The sequence below is a fragment of the Rissa tridactyla genome, chromosome 1, assembly GCF_028500815.1.
Source record: "Rissa tridactyla isolate bRisTri1 chromosome 1, bRisTri1.patW.cur.20221130, whole genome shotgun sequence".
Classification (NCBI taxonomy): Eukaryota; Metazoa; Chordata; class Aves; order Charadriiformes; family Laridae; genus Rissa; species Rissa tridactyla.
Window position 1 is genome coordinate 134,108,554 of NC_071466.1, and position 14,100 is coordinate 134,122,653.

The following is a 14,100-nucleotide window of genomic DNA, read 5'->3' on the forward strand; positions in this document are numbered from 1 at the left end:
TGAATAATGTTATCCTTTAGGTAAGCATATAAAGGACTCTAAGCTTTGGCCTCATTCATATCTGTGTGCCTCTCACTTTGTGAATATTCATGTGTGCACACTCATGTATGAATTTCCTTCTGTTGTAATTTTTTCCTTTTAGTACTTGTGGAAGGCGGATGTCAGTCTGGTGACAGTCTGTTATGGATACATTTATATCTCAGTGATGCTTTAAGTTGAGTGGTGTCATATCAAAAGCTCTTTCTCATAACAGCTGCCTAATTTACTTAATAAACTGTTAAATTACAGTTGACAGTTTCAGTACCTGTTCGTGTTGGGTCATGTTAGTATTCAGACCTCCATGCTTCAAAGACAAAAAACAATGTATGACTCAAACTTTTACTCTGAGGAAAATATGAATGCTGAAAAATTATAATGGATAAGTGGAACTGAAAAAAAAAAGAACTAAATGCATTTAATAAATTCAATAACTTAGGAGTCAGAACTGCAAAGTCAACTTTGAAGGTAAGTGTGGGAAGAAAAGAAGAATAGAATTTATGTGTGTCCTGGAAACTCTGCTAAGGCACGTGGAAAATAAGGAGGTGACTGGTGACAGCCAACATAGCTTCAACAAGGGAAGTCATGCCTGACAAATTTGGTTACCTTCTATGATGGGTTACAGCATTAGTGGGTAAGGGAAGAGCAATAGACGTCAGCTACCTGGACTTACAGGCAAAGTGTTTGACACTGTCCCATACGACATCCTGGTATCTAAATTGGAGAGACATGGATTTTATGGATGGACCACTCGGTGCATAAGGAACTGGCTGGATGGCCACAAAGAGTTGCAGTCAATGGCTTGATGTCCAAATGGAAACCAGTGACAAGTGGTGTTCCTCAGGGGTGGGTACTGAGACTGGTGCTGTCTAACATCTTTGTTGGCAACATGGGCAGTGGGATTGAATGCACCCTCAGCAAGTTTGCCTACAACACCAAGCTGAGTGGTGTGGTTGACATGCTTGAAGGAAGGGATGCCATCCAGAGGCACCTTGACAGGCTTAAGAGGTGGGCCCATACCAACTTCATGAAGTGGAACAAGGCCAAGTGCAAGGTCCTGCACCTGGATCATGGCAATCCCAAGCACAAATACAGGCTGGGCAAAGAATTGATTGAGAGCAGCCCTGAGGAGAGGGATGTTGGTGGTGTTGGTGGATAAGAAGCTCAGCATGAGCTGGCAATGCTCTCTCGCAGCCCAGAAAGTGAACTGCATCCTGGACTGCACCAAAAGAAGGGTGGCCCAGCAGCTTGAGGGAGGTGATTTTCCTCCTCTACTCTGGTCCTGTGAGACCCCACCTGGAGTACTTTGTCCAGCTCTGGAGTTCTCAGCACAAGAAGGATGTGGACATGTTGCAGCAGGTCCAGAGGAGGGCCATGAAGGTGATCAGGGGGCAGGAGCACCTCTCCTATGAACACAGGCTGAGAGAGTTGGGGTTGTTCAGCCTGGAGAAGAGAAGGCTCTGGGAAGACCTTATAGCAGCCTTCCAGTACCTGAAGGGGGCCTACAGGAAAGCTGGAGAGGGACTTTTTACAAGGGCATGTACTGACGAGAGGTAATGACTTCAAACTGGAAGAGGGTAGATTTAGATCAGATATCAGGAACAAATTTTTCACTATAAGGGACACTGGAACAGGGTGCCCAGAGAAGTTGTGAGGGCCCCATCCCTGGAAGTGTTCAAGACCGGGCTGGATGGGGCTTTGAGTAACCTGGTCTATTGGGAGGCATACTTGCCTATGGCAGGGGCATCAGAACTATTTGATCTTTAAGGTCCCTTCCAACATAAACCATTCTATGATTCTATGATTCTATTCTACGAAATGGTTGATAGGGAATGAGAGTTTGTTTTGAGAGGGCCATACAGGGTTTTACTCCTTCTAAGCCTTTTCCTTGTCAAAAATCAGGCCCTTGATATTTAACCACTTTTCAAGAGACTATTTTCCAGCTAAGAAAACCAGAACAAATGCTGTTTGTCTGATATTTTGGGTAAGTGTTCCTGTGAACACAAGCATCACTGCTGTCCTTAAAGGAAAGTTCAGTCACAACCATCAGCAGAGCAGTTATATATAAAGTAATTTTACTTTATGGTGTGAACACATGCATTCCTATCTAACCTGAACTCACAAAGACCCTCATGTGAGAAAGATGATAGGCTGCTATATAGACTGAGTTCCATATTCCTCCCACCACCACCACTTTAAAGCCCTTCATCCATTTGCAGGAAGACAGATTTCTCTTCCTGACTGTCCCTGACACGAGGAGGAAACAGAGGTTTATGCTCCCAGTCGCTGAATTTCTCACACTTGTCCATGTAAACCCTCCCCCCGTCACCCACCCTGCAGTGCCTTTGAAAGGAAAGGGGTGGTGACACTCTCCGAGTTCACAGGGTTTATCCTCATGCAGTTCAGCAGACAGACTGTACCCAGAGACCTGGCTCAAGCTAGCCTGCCAAACCTGCAGCAGATTACAATCATTCCAACTCATGCTTTACCGATCAAAACAAGTTTTCTTTGATTTCTAGTCATGATTAGAGAATGAGGCTGTCGTCCTTGGTTTATGGTGACAGCTAGATGATACTGTGGCTTTGTGATGTCTGTTTAACAAGAGACCTGTGACCTAACTCAGCCTCACAAGTAGTTTTGGGTTAGTGTGCTTTTCATGCTCATTCAGTTGAGTAGCATGAGAGAGAAAAAATGACAGCCTGGGCCCTCACATTTTTTCATTGCCAATCTAGTATGATGAAATTTTCATTCAGGGATAGCAAGTACCTGCAAGGATATTTTTGAATGTGCAACAGATGTCTGCATTAAAGATAACTTATGGAGGTGACTCCTTTTCAGGCCCTTTGCTGATATACTTTTGGTTTAATGACTCACACAGGGGGAAAAGAACATCTTAGGATAGCTGAAGGGCATGGGTAGCTGTTACTCAGGGCTGAGGTTTAAGCATATGCATGTGGGCTTTGCTTGTGGTGAGAGATGCAAGAGAGGAGTTTGCCTAGAACTTGAAGCAGAAGAGCTTCAAGCAGTCCTTCCCATTTGGTCTCCTGTCACTATCATTGTTCCCTCTTCTGCAGACAGGGACAAAATGTACCTGAAAGAGAAAGAAAGTGAAAAGGAGAGGAGGCAAAAGTAGCCCCTGACAACCTTTGGCACTTCTGTTATAACTCTGCTGTTTCTGTCAAAAAAATCTGTTCTTGAAAATATGTGCTGGAAATCCTGTGTGGAGTACCAACAAGACTATTTGGGGAACACAGTAGACTTCTTACAGCTTCTGAAGAAAGCCACCTCTCTTTAAATCAGGAAGCAGTTTGGAAGACAGGTGCATGCTTGCTCTCTTTCACTCAGCAGGCTGGCTGTCTCTGGAACTCAGCCAAGTTGCCTGCCTTAGCCAAATGTTGTAATTCTCTGCCACTCTTCTGCACTGACCTTTTCTGCAGGAGCACCTGTTTCCCACTTGGATAATCTTATCCCAGATGGAACAGGAGGAGAAAGTGCCATTTACAGACACACACTAGAGGGAGAAAGAGATGGAGGTGGCTGTTTGAGCTCAGCTGAGGAGGGCACACAACCATGGGGATGGTCCTGCTGAGGATCATGGGTTTCTCCTCTGGCTCTAGGGCTCTTTTTTGCATTCCTTACAGGGTGAAAGAACTCAGGCTAGGTGCCTGGATGAAATCACAGCAGAAAAAAAAGGGTACATCCGAGACTTGATGTTCCTCTCTGCCCTTTACTTCAGGTGTTTTCCTTGTCTACTGTCCCCACCTGGTGTTTACCTGTTTTCTAGCCTAGACTTGGATGCAGAGAATAATTGTTGTCTCCAGGCAGCTTAGAAACAGTTCTTCTTTTCATATATAATTATGTGTCAAGAAATGGGCATTCCAAAGATGCCCAAAGACAGACTAAAGCACACTACAACACAATAGCATAGCTGATTTGACAACTGAGAACTCAGTAGCTCCAAATTGTAAGGGAAAGCACAACAGAGATCAGGAATCTTTTGCCATAATTAATAGTTTGTGGTCTTGAGGCAGCCATACTCTGACCTTTGGCCCAATTGCAACCACAAATTTGATGTGTCACACCCATGTTTATTACTTATCCTCTCTGATAGGTCTCTTCTCTGCTGAAGTGTTTGTGGAGAGGGACAAATTTTTAAAGCGTTTTAAATTGTGTGACTGTGGAGGAGAGTAAAACAGAGATCACAGAAGTCTTCCACCATCCGCATCCAAAGTCCCAGGGGGAAGAAAGTTGGCCAATGAGAAATTGCATAGCCTCCTCAGTGAGGCTAAGTTTACATGGTCACAGTAAGCCGATGTTATATGCTTTGGCTGACGCTGAAAGTAGTCTTCTCTCTGTGTCCAAAACCTTTCACATCTACTCTATCAACTTCCTTGGGCCAGCACTAATGCTAACATGGTTGTGCTGTGGGCTGTAGCAGAGAAGCAAGCTTGTTGCAGACTAGAAACCTGAGAAAAATGTTTGTTTTCCGCGGGGTGGGTTCTTGATGTGTTGTGAACTGAACAGGAATTAACCCCAGCACAAGGAGGTACAGAAGAACGCCCACAAGGGTGAGGCTGAGCCCCTCCATCAAAATGGTTGTGCAGCTGCAGCCCAGGACACAACATACCGCCTGCTGATCCACCTTGCTCTGCTGCCATGCTTTTGACATCCTCCTCTTCTGACAGTGACATTGGTGAGGTGGAGGCTAGCAAAGGGACTACCACTGAAATGTGCTTGGTGAATGGGTAGCAAAGGAGTTCCTCTGAGTTTTAGCTGTCTGAGAAGTATCTCATCCTTACCCGCAGGGAGCCACACATAACAATCATCATTGTTACTAATTTTCAGGATCAATAGCATGGGGGCCATAGCATCAGCGCTACTCAAACGATATTTAGGAGAGGGAGGAGATGATCAAGGCGAGCAGCTGCTCGGTAGCTGAGTGGTCAGAATGCAGCAAGAAAAAAACCCTTTTGTCAGGGTAAAAAAAATTTCACAATGCTAACACAGTAGCTGCTGTGGACTCTGCTCTTGCACGGTATTTGAGGAAACTGAGTACTACAATGTGGATGTGTGTTGCCTGTGGGTGGCCAAATAGGTGAATCACTAGACTGGCTTGATTGGTTATTTATTCTGTTAAGTCTTAGGGTGTGCATACTGTAATTCTATTTGGCTTAATCATGATGACTTGCACCTGAGGAATTAATGAACATGAAGGCAGTAAAACTTGGCTTGAGAACTGTAGTCCAGAGGGCCAATAATTGTACAGTAACTAGAAGGTTAGCAACTGGAAACCTTTCCTCTAAGCCCTCCTGCTCTATTACCAGTGTTCACTACCACTGAATTAATGAACTGTTCAAACCAAATGGTGAAATTAATGGAACATGTCTGAAAACAGGAAAGGGTTGAGATGTTAGACTATTTTCATTGGTAGTGACTTCATTTTTTAAATGTTAGCCCATTTAAAAGTAGGAAATAATAACAATGAGAATATTGTAACGCTTAGGGTTAGAAGCAACCACAAGCTGAATGAGAGAAGTGAACAGTCACAGAGCCAACATCCTTCAGAAAACTTGCTCCTGTCCCATTCTGTAAATTTCTGCTGGAATCATGCATTCAGACTTAGTTATCCTACCTCAAAAAAAAAAAAAGAGGGGAATGTAAGAATGGGTACAAAAACTTATTTAAAGCATGAAGAAACCATGATGTGAGACAGAGTTGAAATTTTTTAGTTAGAAAGGTTAGCAAGTGGGAGGTAGTGTGCATAGAGGCAAGATTTCCTAAAACAATGAATGAGAAAGAGGAGGATGATCCCGTCCTTCATATAATGGAAGAAATAAGAGATGCTGGCAACTGAAAAAAACCGAAATATGCTTTTTACAGAAGGTGTAATTTACTTCTGGAACAGGATACAGTGAGGTAAAAAGCACAGCACAATCAAAAAAATAAAGCGTAGAGAATCTGGAGTTTGTTTGTTGGTTTGGGTTTGGGTTTTTTTTAAGGTAGATTACATTCATACCATGAGTAGTAGCATAAATGTACTGTATGCAGTTGGAGACGCAAGAGACTTGTTCAATGGCATTCTCAAGGTGAAGCTTTACCAGGAAAGGGACAGTTAAATGTACTGCAGATTCTCCCATCATCAATGCTATTATGCTAGTCTACGTGATGCCCCCCACTCTGTGACGGGCACACTGAACTGCCTTATATACTTCATGTGTGGCTCTGATCCTGGTATTAATGTTTAAAAAACCACTGGCTTCTTTCTTCATCATACATGTCACTGGCCATGTTCTCTGACAGAAAACTGTGTTAGTGAGCTGCCATTGTGTCACAGTATGGCCAAGCCTATGTTAGCCTAGTTTCACACAATAAAAAGGGAAATTGTTACAAGCGTCATGTAACCCTGAATTTAACTGTGGTGCATGGTCTTGAATAACTTGTATTACGTCTCCCCGTTTTCAACCTTAGAATCTGCAGGGTAGAGCTTCCCTTTTGGTTAACTCCTGTTTCCCAGTAGGTTAATGTTGATTAAATCTTTGACTATATCACAGGGGGTAACATATTGTAATTCTTGGTTGCATTAAAAATAGGACTGAGTTAATCTTCCAAAGGTTTTTATTTCTTTAAATTATTATATTTTTTTGATTATGCTCTTTAAAATTACTATATATCATTAGATTATGCATATATCATTAGAAAATGCATAACATTTTTCAACAGTACGTGCATTCCTGATGTAGGTAAGGCCAAGTGCTACCAGTGGCACCCTCATGTTTCATGTTACACCAACATTGTTTATTTAAATATCTAAAAAGCACCACACTGCCTAGCAGGAACAGGAATTTCATGTAGAACTCTCTGGGACATTCTTTTAGATGATTACATAGATAACATGTTGAGGAATGCAGCACTGCTAACAGAGTATTAGGAAAGTAGTCATTACCATAAATGACTGTATTTTTAAGAGGGACTTTTTCTAACATGTTTATCTAAAGGTTTATTATGTAACACAAACAGCCCACAGCCGTTGCATTTTTATGAGTTAATCCTACTCTCAGTGACACTGTGCAACCCCATTGACCTCAGTTAGCCTGTCCAAGTGGGTTCAAGAACAGATGACCTTTCGACCAGTATTCACCTCCTCCTCTGTTGTCTCATGAGGGTAAACAAACAGTTTAAGGGGTTTTATTCATGTTTAAAATACAGTTTGATTTTCTTTTTAATATAGAATAGAATAGAATAGAATAGAATAGAATAGAATAGAATAGAATAGTTTTAGTTGGAAGGGACCTACAACGAACATCCAGTCCAACTGCCTGACCAATTCAGGGCTGACCAAAAGTTAAACCATGTTATTAAGGGCATTGTCCAAATACCTCTTCAACACTGATAAGCTTGGGGCATCAATCACCTCTCTAGGAAGCCTGTTGCAATGTTTGACAATCCTCTCAGTAAAGAAATGCTTCCTAATGTCAATTTTGAACCTCCCCTGATGCAGCTTTGAACCGTTCCCACATGTCCTGTCACTGGATACCAGGAAGAAGAGATCAGCATCTCCCTCTCCACTTTCCCTTCCTGGGAAGCTATAGAGAGCAATGAAGTAGTCCCTCAGCCTCTTTTTTCTCCAGGCTAGACAAACTTAATGTCCTTGGCCACTCCTCATAGGATATTCCTTCCAGCCCTTTCACCAGCTCTGGAGGCATTCAAGGACCTTACCATCCTTCTTAAAGAGTGGGGCCCAGAACTGCACACAGCACTAAAAGTGAGGCCACCAGCACTGGGACAATAACCTCTTTTGACCAGCTGGTTATGCTGTGTTTGATGCACCCCAGGATGCTGTTTGCCACGGCACACTGCTGGCTCCTATTGAGCCTGCTGTCAACCAGCACCCCCAAATCCCTTTCTGCAGGGCTGCTCTACAGCCACATCTCTCCCAGTTTATACTTGGTGTCTGGCATTTCTCTGTCCCAGGTGCAGAATCCAGCATTCGTTCTTGTTAAATTGCAGCCATTGACGATTGCCCAGTGCTCCAATCTATCTAGATCCTTCTGCAAGGCCTCTTGTCCTTCAAGAGGGTCAACATCACCTCCTGCTTTGGTATCATCAGCAAACTTGCTAATGGTGCATTCAACTCCTGCATCCAGACAAAAACACTGAACAGAACTGGCCCTAGAATTGAACCCTGAGGAATGCCACTGGTGTCTGGTCGCCAGCCAGATGTAGGCCTATTCACTACACCCCTTTAAGCCATGCCCTTCAGCCAGTTCTTCACACAGTGCACCATGTACCTGCTTATCACACAGTTGGACAACTTGTCCAGAAAGACACCATGAGGGACAATGTCAATAATCTTACTAAAATCCAGAAAAAATACGCCTACTGCCTTCCATTCATCCACTAGGCTGTGACCTTATCATAGAAGGATATCAAGTTAGCTAGACAGGACTTTCCCTTTGTGAACATGTTGACTGTGCCTGATGATTTCATTGGCCTTTAAATGCCTCTCAATACCACCTAGTATTATTTTCTTCATAATTTTCTGGGTACTGAGGTTAGGCTAACAGGTCTGTAGTTTTCTGGGTCTTCTATCATGCCCTTCTTGTAAATTGGAATAGTGTTGGCTAGCTTCCAGCTTCCAGTCAGCAATGACCTCCCCAGACTCCCAAAGCTTTTGGTAGATGATTTCATCAGGTAAACAGACATGCATAGTAAGTTCAGTGAATTGAAATAAATGGGGCTAAAAAAATCTACTTAGACACAGGTTTGTGCTCTACTCTTCAAAAAAGGTGTCTTTGGCAGGTCTACTTTTTTTAACAAAAGCTGAGGGACATCTTTACGAGCACCATGGAGATGGCCTGCCACAGTGATGTCAGAAACTCATGTTCTAATATTCGTCATCCTTGAATAAAAGTAGGGATAAGTCTTTCCTTGCAGGAGACTGCTCACATTACTGAACTACAGGATTTTTCCAGAATTAGCAGTCCTTCATCTTTTTAATGTTTCCTTATAATTAGTCCAAAAAGAGAGAAACTATCTTCCCCCTGGAGATACTGAGAGCAGTTTAATATGGAATACCTGGTAGGAGCCTGGTGATAGCCATTTCCTGAGGTTTTGATTCAAATCCTGCTCTGAATCATATATTATATGGTTTTAAATTCAGAGTAGGTGACTGAATTGAAAGACAAAATAAGGTATTGTTTTCCTTTTCTTTTAAATTTTATGTGTGATAGTTCTGTTTATTTGTGCCTCAATCCAAATACCATATATGATTCATAGTCTTTGGTCATAAACTAGTTGTAAAATTCCTGAATTCCTCAAGGTGACCCATTTTTCTGGCAAATAAATTATTTGCCAAAAATTATAAAACTATCCCAAACAAATTCCATTAGCTTAAGTGGAGTAAACCCAGGTATGAATGTTACAACATGCTGAGTATTTTAGTTCTGATAGATTTCAAGAAGCTTGATGTGCCTCAGCACTACTCTAGTCAAGAGATTCTACAAATGGATATCACAGATAAATGCAAAGCTATTCTCGTCATTTGCAGCACCACTCCAGGTTCCTGTGGTGACATTCCAACAACTTTGCTCTAGAAGTACCCTGTGGCCAAAATTAAGGTAATGTTGAGTCCTAATTTTAAGAATATTAGGTCCCAATCTTAACCTAGAGTAAGGTTTATTCTTAAAAAAGAATGAACTCTCCAGTGTATGCAATCAAATACCTCAAGTGTGATACTATTTGCTTCGTTAGTCATTTACTCCATAGACATTTTGTATGTTCACATGTGTTTTCTTTACTAAAAATAACCTGATTAGGATCTCAAACATATCCACTTCTTTGTTGCATTTATGCATCACAAGTTTAGTATGCAAGTGCTTCTCAAACTACATCTTCTGGGGCAAAATGTAGTATTTAAAGAGTTATAGACATAAGTATCTTGTAGCGTCATACAATCTGTATTACTTCTAACAAAGGTCCTTACTCTTTACAACAATTCTCAAAGAACTTAACCCCTAAAACTTTTAAAACCGAGATATATCAGAGGTGAGATGATCTTCCAGGCGAGAGGAAATCCTTATCTTCCGAGTTACCTATACCTGGAACAGATAGGGTAGTAGATATTGTGTTTCCAGAAGCTGCACTAGCTGTATTTTGGAAAAGAATTCTGGTGTAGTAAGGAAAAATAGTGAGTTTTATTTGTAACCTCCAAAGTTTTTAATTTTGCTGATCATGGTAGAGGGGTATTTGGTATTGTTCCTTAAAATCACTTTCATTGAATAGATCTGAAATAATAAACTATTATTTTCATGGTTTTAAACTTGGACTATGTCTGTTGTGTTTGAAATCAGAGGCAAATTTCCTCTCTCGCATCTGACAGTAGAGTCTAGTGGCTACACCAAGACACTGTATGACAGGGCATTTTCTTATAATTTTGATTGACAATTTCCTCATCTGCATAATAAATAGAAAACATGCAGCCATGTTATGAAAAGATGTGAGATACTTGGATGTAAACAGCAACATGTACATGAAATATGTAACTTCATACCTCAGTTTGGGCTAGAAACGCCATGATGATAGTTTGCACCACAATTTAACAGGTAGTAGGATCTACACTGAGATGGCATGAACCTCACTTGTTTTCAGCATTGGTTGAGTGTTTTTCACAATTCCTGTATGAAGACAATTCTACCTGGAATATTGAAGAATGGAAATGAGTGAGGTGAAAAGTAGAGAAACTGGACTGGTATAAGTATACCTGCACTGATAGTACATTAGGAAAGTAAATGACACTTCAGTCTGTGTGAAAGTATAGCATAATGAGCAGTTTCATTATCATTTTTATTTCTGTAATTGTTTGAAAATCAAGGCTCATCAATTTCACTTTTTTCTTCATCAGAAAGGATTTCGTTGTTGTTATCAATATAATTTTTTTTTCCTCCAGACACTTGTAAAAACATTTTACCCATGAAATTATGGAAGGGTAGAGCCCTTTTATATGTATATATAATCTACCTGCTTTTATATTTTTCATGCTTTTCTAATGTCACATGCATCCCTTGAACAAGAAAGAGGCAGTAGATCTCCATAGCAAATATACAAGAAGTATGCAGTGCTGGAACACGAAGTTTCCTACTCGCTGCATGTCACTCTGTATCCTGGCCAAACAATACCCAATGGTACAGCTGGATTTTAAGAAAACTGCAGGAAGGGCAATAAATGTTAGAGAATCACTTATAGCGTTTTTTGTTTTGAAAATAGTGAATGCCATTGTGATTGCAAAAACTATAAGCAAGTGTTTTTATTCCTCTAGACCAACAGAAAAATTTTGATGGAGGTCTTCATTTTATTCAAAAGTTACTTTATATGTGTATTTAAACTATCTGAAACCACATATATTTTATCTATGTATTATTGTATTTTATATCAGGAACTTTGGGAGTTTTCTAAACTTATGTCTCTGAAAGGAAGCATAAATATAAAATTGTCTGTAATACGGACTTCTGTCTTCCTATTTTTATTCTTTGTTTTGTTTTGTCGCCCAATCAAATGAATCATCTGTATGGAAATCTGTAAATTCCAGGACAGTTGCAACTAGGGTGACATCTATGAGCAACCTATGCTATGAATGCTTAAAAGTAATCACAGAAATCCCACCTGAATCTCAGTTAGGATGAATCCAAGGTGTGTCTGCTAAAACCCCTGATATTCTGGGGAATCAGGGTATCAAGACGTCATGGAGTCACCAATCATCTCAGTGGAGCACAGAACATTCCATATCAGCAGAAATAGCTGATAGTGTTGTGCTACCGGTATGTTTAAGATCTCTAGTAAGTCCTCTGAGGTATGAGCCACATGATATAGTTAAATTGCTCTTGAACCCTGTGACTGGCCTGGTGACCATGAGGAACACAGCAGATGTACCTGCAGCACAGTAGAAACGAAACAAGGGGACCTGTGTTCCTTTTTGTGTCCAAGGCCAGGCACAAACTGGAAGCTGGGGCTTTTTGTTGCATCGTTCTATTAATGTGGCAACAAGCTGACTGGTAGAAAGACAAGCTTATTTGAAAAGAGAACATATGGTTTTTCATGTCAAATTCCCAGGGGCACTTTTCAAGGGTTACCTGAACATCTAAAACATAAAAGAAAATGTTCTGCCCAGAGCTACAGAGTCCTATAACTGGCTCAGGTCTCGTTCTAATCCAGTGTGTTGTGGAAAGTACCAAGTCCTTGTTAGAGGACCTTGCTGAGTGTAGTGTGAGAGGATGAAGGTGATTGCAAGTTGGTACATGATTTGACTTAGTCCCATTCCAGGCTGCCTGGTCATTTGTAGGCTTCACTGTTCTTCACTAGGGATTCTCCTTCTAGTTGGAACAATAGCAGGATTGTGCTATGCCAGAGAAGAAAGCGTAGGGCAAAAATTCTAGAAAAGCAGCAAATATTGGATTGACATCAGGCAATCCACTGAGTTCAGACACGCCCTATTATTCAAAGTATCTGAACCACATCTACATCTTTGTGAAGTCATAAAATGCCTTTGTTTATGACCCATATGCACCCAGAGTGTTTGCTGAACAGTATTGTAGCAATAGCATATCATAGATATAAAATAGGATAGTGCTGGCTTCAGTTCTGTTCTGAGAGATGATCTGCAGTGAGGGGTAGTGATAGGGAATGGGAACAAATTAAGAAAACGCCCATCAATCTGCTGTTTTATAATTCTGGAATTGCTGTATTCCTGGCCTGAGTTATAGATACAAAAGTAAAAGTAGGGGAAAAAAAAAAAGTCCTATGCTCAGCTCCTCTTCCACCCACAGCTCTTCAAACTGCTTAACTGATTTGATTCCTAAAAATTAAATCTAAAAGAAAACACTCCTGAAGTGATTTTGAGATAAAGTCAAAAAGAATCAGTCATACTTTTTATCATGCAAGTTCTGATTCTGAATAATTGTAAGCCCTTGGGGCTGGAGAGGCACTACGGCTGACTGGGAGCAGCACTGTGTTGATATTTAGAAACGGTCAAGTTCTAATACATGCAATGGATATGTCTACAGCTCTAGGCACATCATATGCCTCTGTACGTATGAGTTTCCCCATCTGAAGATATTATGATGGTGTGTAGAAGGGGTATATATTCTACTTTGTCAGAATTATTTAACAGATGTACCACCAAAGCAGTGTCTGCTCTAACGATCATTCTCAAGGCCTTTTTCCTTCTTGCCTTCCTCCCTGTCTTCTACCCTTCTTTCTTCCTATCTTTTTCTTAAGAAGTTTTGCCACAAGCCCATGGAAATATTTTCCTATTGGTTAAACAAAAGGGCATCAACAAACAGAACTTCAGGCAAATCAGTTCCATTGGTTGCCCTGTTTGCCTTGTGTGTAATTAAATAACTGAATAACTGAAATTATTCAAGCTCAAGAAATGCCACTGTGTTTGCATGTGTTTAAACCTTTCCAGACTTTGTTGCAAAGCCTCTATAAAAGGCGAAGAAAAAGACTTAAAATTCAGCTTACTTTCTATACGGACCTTCCTAAAGAGGAAGGAATTAACCCTGTGTATTAATCCTATCATTGACCACATGTTCACAAAAAATTGCAGGGCTCCTAATTGAGAGCCGACGCTAACTGCTGTTCTTTAGAATGAATTATTTTATTCCAGAGGGATAGACAACCATTTCTAGCCTGGCTTCATACCATGGGGCGTGGTGAACGGGTGGTGTAGGAAAATACAGAAATTCTAGGACAGTGCTTGCTTATAGCAGGAGGTAAGGTAAGAAGGCAGCAGATAGTATCTGTGCATGAACACTTTATGACCAGGGCATTGCTCCACTTATTGTTTAGTCAGTCTGTTGGGAAGATGGGAGAATGGGAAATGAGAACATATTCTTTTGCTCCAGGGTTCTCTTTCAGGTTTCACTGCAAGCCTAATGTGAAACTGGATAACATGGATATTAGCAAAAAGAGACAAGGAGCATATCACTGCTGTTAAACGTGTCATCAGTGATGCAATAGTAAACAAAATAAAGATTAAAACAGAGCAGTTTTACAAGACGCTGTGTTTTT